General features: G+C 38.4%; 1 pseudogene across 1 annotated transcript; it reads left to right on the top strand.

Moving 5' to 3' along the window:
* Positions 1-2,565: 2,565 nt before the first annotated feature.
* Positions 2,566-4,476, top strand: LOC308433812 (actin-related protein 2-like; annotated as a pseudogene). The gene is made up of 2 exons: positions 2,566-3,649; positions 4,379-4,476. The product of its transcript is annotated as an actin-related protein 2-like (transcript).
* Positions 4,477-11,075: the final 6,599 nt, after the last annotated feature.

The raw sequence follows: 11,075 nt of genomic DNA on the forward strand, positions 1-11,075 counted from the left end.
TGTTCTTTGCTTGGCGGTTCATATACTTATTAAGTCATTAAAGAAGGACTCACTGTAGACCTTTGAATGCCTAGAGAATGTTTATGAAACCATCAGGGCATTTAAGAGGGAAAACTATTTATTACTATTTTATTCACCTCATTTGATTGAGTCCATTTAGGATAATTTCTTCCCATTTAATTTTGCTCCCCTTTTAATTTTGCTTTGTCTATGTAAAACATATGCAAGAATGAAAATGAAAGGTCAAGACTAAGTCTTTGGGACCTACTGAAGGCAGTCATAAGGGTGAAGATTGTAGCTCTAATTGCCTACATGAAACTATGAGAAAAAACACAGAGAATGATTAAATGATACAATGAGAAATTTTTGATGAACAAGAACAAACATAATCCAAATCTTGTCAAAGGCAAAGAATAAAAAGAAATAAATACCAACAAACCAAACCACAAAACAAGCAAGCATGCAAAACAACCAGAAGGGAAATAATTGAACATAGGTCAAAGAAAAATATTCAAATGATCACCAGATTTACAGCAGGTTCATTAAGAAAGTGAACAAGATTGAGGGACACTTGACCCAGCTCACCACGAGAAATCAGAAATGAACAAGGAGACATTACAACAGATACCAAAAATTTAAAAAACAGTCCTGTGTGGAAAAAACAAAAAAAAGACATCATTCAGATCTCCTTCTTGTAGACAACATAAACATGGATTTGTTTCTTGATCCATTCTCCCGGCCCGTGTCTTTTGAATGGAGGACAGTGGACGTCACTTGTTCTGATGTGTGAGTGTTGATTGTCAGCATGTTCCTCATTTTTACTGCTGTTTGTGTTCTCAGTGGTCCTTTATGTTTTTGCAATTTTGGCTGCTGATTCCTTTCCACAGTGTCTTGGCTATGCTCCTCCCTCCCTTCAGCCTAAAATGTTGTTGTTCTCTGTATTTTCTATAGGTTTGGATTGTAGACTACAATTCTTGTCACACACTTTATATTGTGGATAGGTTGGATGTCATAGCCTTGTTGGGACTTAGAATGCATTTCTCCAGATTCTTTTGGCTTTCAAAGATCCATTTAGATATCAGCTGTTATCCTAATGTGTTCGTTCGCTTACAGATTTCATTATTCCATGAGTATTTTGTTTTCTGACCTTGTCCAATTAGTGTTCTCTTTGTCATATGACATATAATTGGTGTGTCTTTCCTTGGTGTAGGGAACATTACTTTTACAGCCTTCTTGAAGATCACATCTTCGCCATCGCCTGAGGATTTTGCTCCCTCATCTATGCCTGTAATTTGAAGATGTGGTCTTTCATTGTGTCTAACATTTTCTGTTTCCTTCCTGCAGATTTTTTCTTTTTTTATTTCATATTCCGAGCTTATTTTATCTGGATCTTATACCTTATCTGTAAGTCTTTATATTTATCATCGGCTGATTTATTCTACTGTAAGTTTTTCTTTCAAGTTTTCTTTTTGGGTCATTGGGCTTTTTAATTCTTTCTGTATTTCTGCTAGAGTCCTCTTCAGTGTTTCTCTTTATTGAACTCCAGTTTCTAATCCTGGATGGTTTGTCATTTCCATCATTCTGATGTTTTTGGTTTCTTGGGCATTACTCAAGCATTCGTTCTCCCTAAGTTAATGAACAACAGCACTGAGATACTTCTGTGTGCCTCCTTTTCCCTGTATACTTTTAAAGAACGTTTAAGATTTGTGGCCTTGTGCTCATCTAAGTAATGTGTAATTGCAAATATTTGTAGACATCTTGTAGGATATTGAGGGAAATGCCAGCACGAACTTTTATATTGTTTACTATTTCTATGAGAGCTGGTCATAAGGTTTTTAGGAGAAAATACAGGCATGTTCTAGAAGTCAGCCCATCTGCTGCAAAATTTAAAGTTTCTTTTTAATTAGGTTCACATGTCTGACTTTATACAGCTTCCTTTATCCTTTTCAGTTATAAAAACAGCTCTGTATTCTTTGAACACAAACACATTGTTTTTCTTTATATTCCCTTTTTCTTTGATATTGAGTTTATCTTAATGTGGTTAGAAATAAACTTTAATTTTTATGAGTTTTAACTGGATCATAAAATAATCAAGGAATTGTGGCACACATGATTAATTTGTGATAGTATTCAGTGATGATACAAGATGGGATATGGTCATTTGTCACAACAAGTGTGATGTTAGCTTTGTGAGCACAGAACAAAGAGAAGAAAGACAGCAAAGAGTCTGAGAACAGCAAATGGGACTGCATATCATTATATACAGAGAGGAGCATCAGTCCCCTAGAAGTGTGCAATGGGGTGGGGTTTGTATGAGGGGAGAAACCTGGTTTAGACCTTGTAGAAAGATAAGGGGCTTGGGAATGAGGAAGATGCTGCTGCTCTAGGAGTCCTATACAGGTCTGCCGTCTTTCCCTTCTGGTGTTGTCTGCTTGGGGAAGATAGAGCGAGAGGCTGTCCCCCAAAACATTGTTCTGTGGGTTGTACCAGAAAGTAAGGTTTAAGAAGGTCAGTTGTGGGAGGAGGAAGCAGGCTAGGCCGGGCGGCGGCTCACCAGGGTGAACCATGGACAGCCAGGGCAGGAAGGTGGTGGTATGCAACAACGGCATGGGTTTGTGAAGTGTGGATATGCAGTCTCTAACTTTCCAGCACACATCTTCCCAGCTTTGGTTGGAAGACCTATTATCAGATCAACCACCAAAGTGGGAAACATTGAAATCAAGGATCTTATGGTTGGTGATGAGGCAAGTGAGCTGCGCTCCATGTTGGAAGTGAACTACCCTATGGAAAATGGCATCGTGCGGAATTGGGATGACATGAAACACCTATGGGACTACACATTTGGACCAGAGAAACTCAATATAGACACCCGAAACTGCAAAATCTTACTTACAGAACCTCCCATGAATCCAACCAAAAACAGAGAGAAGATTGTAGAGGTAATGTTTGAAATGTACCAGTTTTCTGGTGTATATGTAGCCATCCAAGCAGTTCTGACTCTGTATGCTCAAGGTTTACTGAGTGGTGTAGTAGTGGACTCTGGAGATGGTGTCACTCACATTTGCCCAGTATATGAATGCTTTTCTCTCCCCCACCTTACAAGGAGGCTGGATATTGCTGGGAGGGATATTACCAGGTATCTCATCAAGCTGCTGCTGTTGCAAGGCTATACCTTCAACCATTCTGTTGATTTTGAGACAGTTCGCATGATTAAAGAAAAACTTTGTTATGTGGGGTACAATATTGAGCAAGAGCCGAAGCTGGCTTTAGAGACAACAGTGCTAGTTGAGTCATATACACTTCCAGATGGTCGTATTATTAAGGTTGGAGAAGAAAGATTTGAAGCACCAGAAGCTTTATTACAGCCTCACTTGATCAATGTTTAGAGGGTTGGTGTTGCTGAGTTGCTTTTTAACACAATCCAAGCAGCCGACATTGATACCAAATCTGAATTTTACAAGCACATTGAGCTTTCTGGAGGTTCTACCATGTATACTGGCTTGCCATTGAGGTTGGAGTGAGAGCTTAAACAACTTTACTTAGAACGAGTTCTGAAAGGACATGTGGAAAAACTTTCAAAATTTAAGATCCGAATTGAAGACCCACCCTGCTGGAAGCACATGGTGTTCTTGGATGGCGCAGTCCTAGTGTAGGACCCCCTTTCGGGGACCCCCACTCGAGTCTCAGGACATGGGGTTACCCAATGAAACACGAGAGACCTTCTGGCTGCAAAAGCATGAGGTAGTTTAATGGTGGAGCTCCGGGCTGATACGTATCTCACGAAGGAGACAGAGGTATTGACCCTGAGACTTGAAAGCTGTTGGTTTTTATAGCGAGAGGGTCGGGGGCTGGGAATAATTAGTGCAAAGCTCACCCAACACTCACAGCTTACATGCAGTCAGGAAGTCAGGAAGTCAGGAGCCCAAGCCCCACACAATGACCTCCTCACCCCATTCCCCCTATGTGAGAGCATGGACTCTTCCCAGGGCCCTGGTATCTACACAAGAATTAACTACAGTCCCAGGCACCATGGTGTTTATACAAGATAAGTTACAGCTTCACTAATGACTGTGAATTCCGGAGCTCTCTCTGCAATCCATGGTGCCCAGGTGTCCCGAGAAGGCAGTTAAGCCCTAAATCTCCTAACAACTGACAAGATACCTCCTTCTGTGTGCTCACCCCACATTCCATCCCCTTGTATAAAAGATAGCCTAAACAAATCATATTCAGAAAATTAAAACTAAGAGAGAATTCAGCATTGCAGAGACTGTCAGATTGTGGAAGGTCTTAATTATTAAAGACTAAAATATACTATGAAGAAAATACCAAAAATCAGCAACATGATTATCAGACCTTGAATTTAATTTCCTCTCACTAGCAGATATCATGAAAGACAAAGACCACTTTTTGATGACCAAACAAGAGTACCAAGAAAAGGGTGTTCATGTGCTGGAGAAACTTGATGTGACTGTTTGATAAAATGGCAGGCTTGTCCCCATCATGCCTCTAATGCCTTTTCTTTTTCCTTTTTTAAAAAAGAAATTTTCTTTATTGCCAGTCTTTGAACTCATTCAACTCCAGGACTGAAAGAGGCCTCTCTGTCCCTTTTGACAGGAAGGTCAAGTTTTTTTTCTCTGTCTTGGGGAAGCATTGTTAAATTCTTTTTGATATGGGTAAATCTGCTTGTCTAAGGTAACCAATTCTCTGCAGACATAACTGAGAGCGAAGGGTTGCTACTGCTGTTTCTTTCTGTGTTGGCATTTAGATCATTCTGTAGGCTTCCAGGTTTTGCTTTATTGCTCTAAAGCTGCTAGCTTTGGTTTCGGCACTATAGGTAGTCTGTCTTTATTAGCATAAGAAAAACTTTCACAATAGCTTTTACTTATTCTGGGTATTGGTGGTAAGGGATGGGTGGTCAGCAGGGAGCCCTTGAGGGCATTTCCTCTGGAGTATTAGCTTTCAGCAGTTAAGTGCTGCTACTTTTTAAGTAAAATACCTGGAAGCTTCTCCTGTTAACATCTTAGGGAAATATTAAGTTTAGAACTAAGGTGTTTGGAGGTAGGTTTTTATGTGATGAAACAAATGGGTGGTCTTTCTACTGTGATTTTTGAGGTTTTCTGCTTCTGGGTACCAAAGATGAATGAACCTCATTTACTTTGACTTGGTAGGGTTTTCTTATTTCAGTCTGCCTGGAACTGTTTCCATATGACAGAAAAAAGCAAGCCTAATGTTTTATTACCATGTGGCTTGGGGACTGTTTGTTCCTTAAGTCCATCTATCAGCCGGGAGTATATTTCCTATACTCTATTTGTGAAAAAGTAACATTTTAAAGGAAATGCTTTTGCTAGGTAAAATTGCAGATAGAAAATTGCTCAAGAGCCAGCATTTCCTAGATGCTGCTGTGTTCTTCTGGAAGCACTGAGGTAATGATACCCAGTTCCGTTCTTGAAAGTTGTGCATCTGAGTTCCTCATGAGTACTTCTTGACAAAAGCAGCTGGACAGAGGAACCAGTCATGGCCATGGTCAGCTATAATTGCTGGCTTAACAATGACTTTGGGACTTGGTGCCAGCTGGGTTGTATTTTCAGGAGACCTGGGACTACAATTTTATCAACAACAACCACAATAGAAATTTTACCAGTAGTCAACTATGTTTGGACAGCCATGGCGGTATGTCCTAGCCCTCTTTTGTTCTTGCAGGAAGAGTATTTGCAGACCCTTCAGGAAATCCTACTTATGAGTCCTGTTGGTATTGTTTATCAGCTCAGAAAGAATCAGATGGTACCCAAGTGTGAGGTCTTTCTAACATTGAAAATGAAATGAGAAGCTGTATCACAGAAAATACAAAATGATGATTCTGAGAAAAATATTTCCCTTCATTTCAAAATACTCCTTACTAATAATGAATTTGAAAGAATGGCTTTTTTCCTTTTTTCTTTCTTTTTGGATGCTTAAAACCAGAATTTTTAATGGATAATTGTTTAGGTAACCTTTAAGTTAGTTTATATAAAACCAGCAGCAAAAGGAAGTTTGTCTTAATAATGCAGCTTCTGTGATATTAAGTATTTTTGCCTGTTTTACCTCAATTTGAACAAATACGAGAAGTCTGTGTGCATGCTGGACATGCTCAGTACACACAACAACCTGCCGGTGCTGGCTGGTCAGTGTTGGGTTCGTGACTCAGAGTCATGTTGAAATTCCTAAGCATACCTAAATCATGTTGTCAAATTCTCCAGTCTTGGGAGTCCTGGGCCAATCCAGGACACGTGTTGTATATAGGACTGGTACCAAGGACTATTGAGTGTAGAAAAACGATCAGCTCTTGGCTTTGACCATGGCTTTAAATAAAGAAGTGGAAAACAAGAAGGAATAGGATGGAATCTTGAATAAAACAGTGAACATTATTTTTTGTACCTTGAATGTAGAATTTGTTTTTATTTCATAATTCTGCTAGCAAACATGATTGTTAAAATGATGTATTTATATATGTAATAATTTAGAAATTCCATTTTATAGTTTTCCTATTCTGAGGTGAAATAATGAATTTAATAATTTGGGAGTTGGAACATACTGTATTCTATTGGAGGTGTCAAGTTTGAGTCCTTCAAAAATTAAAAAAATATATTTTTTTTTTGTTTTTTAAAAGATCTGATTTTTCAGCTCTTGAAACCCATGGTCACTTATATTTCCAATGCTAATTAAAATTCTTTTATTTGTTAATTAAAATCATCAATGCCTTGAGGGACATCTTAGAAAATGTGATATTGGGCATTAACTTTAACAGTTCTGAGTGCTGTTAGTATCTATCTGGCAAATATTGGAAAGATCAATGGAAAGCTAAATATTCTAAATTTAACACAAATATACTTCGTTTTGATTAAGAAAATAAATCAAATTTACAAAGTAAAAAAAAAAAAAGAAGGTCAGCTGTATTCACATAGAAATCTTGTTTTCACAAGCAAGATTCTGTCAGATGGGACAGGACATTATTATTTTAGGCATAGAAAGACAAGTCCTACATCTTGTGTGTCCAATCTTCTTATGCTTTCAGACTGACTTACCTGTATCAGCAGTACTTCTGAACAAGATCACTGGACCTAATCCACTCTGCTTGGTGGTAAAGCAGAATTGCTCTGAGATGAACGTGTGATGATCAACCTGTCTTAACTTTGGAAAACAGTTTGGTAAAGGAGACACTTTAGGAGAGGAAGGTTGATTTTGTGCTGCAAGAATTTCTTCATTCCTTTATTAGGCAAGGTTTTCTAGAATCACAGAACTTATGGGTAGTCTCTATATAGAAAGGGAATTTGTTAGTGACTTATAGTCTGTAGTCCAACTCCCCAACAATGATCAGCAGCAGCTGTGAATGGAAGTCTAAGGATCTAGCAGTTGCTCAGTCCCACAAGGCAAGCAGGCAAAGAGAAGCAAGCCTTCCCTCTTTCAATGAACTTATGTAGGTCTCCAGCAGGTGTGTCCCAGATTAAAGGTGTATACAACCACAACTGGATGTGGAACTTGCTTTGTCCCATATTGTTGCGGTGAAGATTTAAAAGCAGTAACCTTTTATCCAGCACTAGTGCTGGCTCTTGTGGGGCCATATGACCCTGTGGGGATCCCTAACTTGGCACTCCAGGTCCCCTCTAAGAACGCAGGTGCTCTTTACTCCACCACCCCTGTTGTTTCTGTCCTGGGTGGATACGATCACCACAGTGTGTTCCGGTACAAACATCACTCTATATCCATTAACTTATCAAACAGGTTTATAAGTTAAATTCTCAATCCACAAACCCTCTACACAAAAAGCTTACAACCAGCAGATGAAAATATAAACTGCCCATCCAGAAAAGATAGATTAGACCAATAAAAACCCTTAGAAATAATCATAACAACCTCATCAAGCTAGAGATGCACCAAGAGGAACATACACATCTTGCCTCCATAATCCCCCCCTTTCCCTCTCTTTTGCTCCTCCAGCCTCTTTCCTCGACCACCTCTCCACCATCTAATCATGTATTGCCTTATCATAAACCTTAACATAAACACCAGATGACCTTGAACTCAGATATCTCTTTGCTTTAGTTTCCTAGGATTCATAGGCACTATGCCAAGATCCAAGTCAGAATCTTGTATCTTCCAGCCTTAAGATCAGGGTGAGTCTTCCAATTGTGGAGTGTAGTTCATTTCAGATAGAGTCAAGTTGACAATCAGGAATAGCCACCACAATTCCCAAGGCTTCAATCTGCCCCTATAAACAGTCACAGACTTATTATCTGTTATACACCTCAATTTGCCATGACTAGTCTGTCTTTCATTGTGTGAGCTAAAAAATGCACTCCTGTCTGTTAAAGGCCAGACTCCTGTCTTTTTTCTGTCTTCTGTCTCTTTATGCTGCCTCAGAAATCTAACAATCTCAGATGTTGAATCTAAAAGATTATAAATCTACTTAGAGATATAATTTTTTATCCCATTTGCTGGTAATCTCAGGAAATGGAAACCTGAAGGAACATTGATTAATGATTATTCTTCATTTAAAAGACAAAGGTATCTTAGGGTACTGATGTTGCCCTGAACTCAAGGGAATAAAGATCTCAAATGACAATGGACAGACTAGGTCTAAAAAAGAAAAAGACATAAAAAAGACAAAGTAATAGCAGGGAACAGGACAAATAGAAACAGGTCTGTTTCAGGGTGGTAGAGGGGGAATTTTACCTTACAAGATCTATCATGTCCAATGGAGACATTCCCATTTTCTCCTTTCCCCATTTTCTGCTTATCTTCTCCTTCCTCTTCGTATTTCTCTTTCTCCTCATCATCATCCTTATCTTTGACCTGCAGCCCATTCAGCAAAACCCTGCCTACCTCTACTTTTCCCCATAAGTGACTATTGCTAGTTTGATTTAATCAATAGTTTTAAATTGGAGAGCAAGGTTCACATAACAAACAATGGTGTACATGGGAATTCTCTTGTCTTGGGGAAGCCAGATCTTGGGGTACAGAAGTTAGCATCTGAATACGTAGAAGCGCCAGACCAACCCCAACAGTAATGTGTAGTATTTACTCTTTTTTTTTTTCAGGATATGTTGTCATTCTGGGATGTGGCTATATATTTCTCTGCAGAGGAGTGGGAATGCCTGAGTCCTGTTCAGTGGAAATTGTACAGGGATGTGATGTTGGAGAATTACAACAACCTTGTGTTTTTGGGTGAGGAGAGCTTCCATGATGAATTCTTAATTAATTGTCAGTATGAAAGTTGCTCCCTTTGTATAATACCTCATGGGAGCTTGTGCTTCCAACAGGCAGGTTGATAGGGCTAATTTTAAAGAAAATTAACATTATCCATATAGTTTAGAAACACTACTTCTTGTGTTCATAGCCCCATATTAAATGTATCATTTGTATTAGAAAATACGTGATACACCTTAAAGAGCCTATCAAACACTTAGATTTAAAATTTTCTCCCTGTAGCTAAGGGATGTGAAGCTTGAAACCCACAAACTCTAAGTCCCTCCTAAGCATTCCGATGTGCCCAATTGAAAACACATAAAAATCTAATCCTCTGCAAACCCCCCCACCTTTTTTTAATTTTCTCATCCTTGTACACACAATCCTGGAGCGACATTTTATTTCCCAGGAGAACATACTAAAAATGTTTCCTTTCTCCACAAACAGGTCTTGCTTCCTCTAAGCCATACCTGGTCACATTTCTGGAACAAATAAAAGAGCCTTCAGACCTGAAGAGGCAAACAGCCACCACCGTGTACCCAGGTATGTCAGAAGGAAGGTGTCATGGAACAGAGTAGGGAATTTTAAGATACAACATAAAGACAATGAGACAAAATATTCTAGTATAAATCATCTTTTAAAGATCTAATTTTATCTTTCCTTCAGAGAAGGATATAATGTAATGTTTAGGATGCTTTGAGCCCCATAAACTTTGTTTTCTTCTGTGATGAGATTAACTTGTGTTTCCCAAGACATCCTAAATTCTGTCATTTCTATGTAATCTTTAACTTGGCTATTCATGTTTTTCATAAGATATGTGTACATGCATCTTTAAAAGTGATGATTTTTCTCTGTCCCAGCTAGATTCAAATGAATGAGACAAAAGACTATATGAGTTATTTGATGAGCTTTACAACACAATGACTGAGCAGTTAATAATCAATTCTAATTCTCTAAGTTAATCTGACTACCTCCCAGCCAAAGTCTACATGATAGTTTTATTTCACTATTGTTCTAACTCTCTAGGCTTCACATATCTATTCATGGGCTTCTGAGCCTTTTCCTAACAGCCATTCATCTTCCCCCCTCTCTCTTCCTCTGTGTGTGTGTATATTTTTGTGTGTGTTGTATGTGTCTTTACTGACAGAAGCTCAGCTCTATTCTCTTTTCACCCCAGCCATTGGCTGAGCAGCTTTTATTGACAACTCAGAAAATAAGTGGGAAACAATATTAATACAAATTTGAGACGGTAGATTCTGAAAACAAACATTAAAATGCCATGTCTGGATGGCAAGAAGATATGGGGGCAGAGAAATCAGTGTTTGAATTACAGGATAATCTTTACACAATGCGTAAAAACATTATGCCTTAAGATTTGTGTAAAACTTCTTGCCTTAAATTTTTGAAATTTATTCTTTCAGGTTATGATGAAAAGTGTTCTAATGCTGCCTAACTTTTATAGCTTCTAAAACCAAACAACATATGTAGAATGTGTGTGTGTGTGTGTGTGTGTGTGTGTATGTGTGTGTGTGTGTGTGTGTGTGTGTGTTGCTTATTTAGGCATTTTCAAAGTTACACTATCTTATACTTTTAAAGGGGTTAATTTGCAGTTGTATAATGTTAATAAGGCTTTTCATAGTTGATATGTTTTGCTTACTTGTGTGAGTTTGGTTAATATTCCTTTCCTTCAGTATTCTATGTGGTCATGGTCTTCTTAATTCAGTGGAAGTTTACATGACTTTCACCTATTCTGTGCTGTAAATTAGGCTTCAATAAATGCAGGCATAGAAAATTGAATGTAGCCCATCATTTTTATAGACAAATGCAAATATGAGTTAATGTTTGATTTTGAA

The sequence above is a fragment of the Micromys minutus genome (assembly GCF_963924665.1).
Source record: "Micromys minutus genome assembly, chromosome: 20".
Lineage (NCBI taxonomy): Eukaryota > Metazoa > Chordata > Mammalia > Rodentia > Muridae > Micromys > Micromys minutus.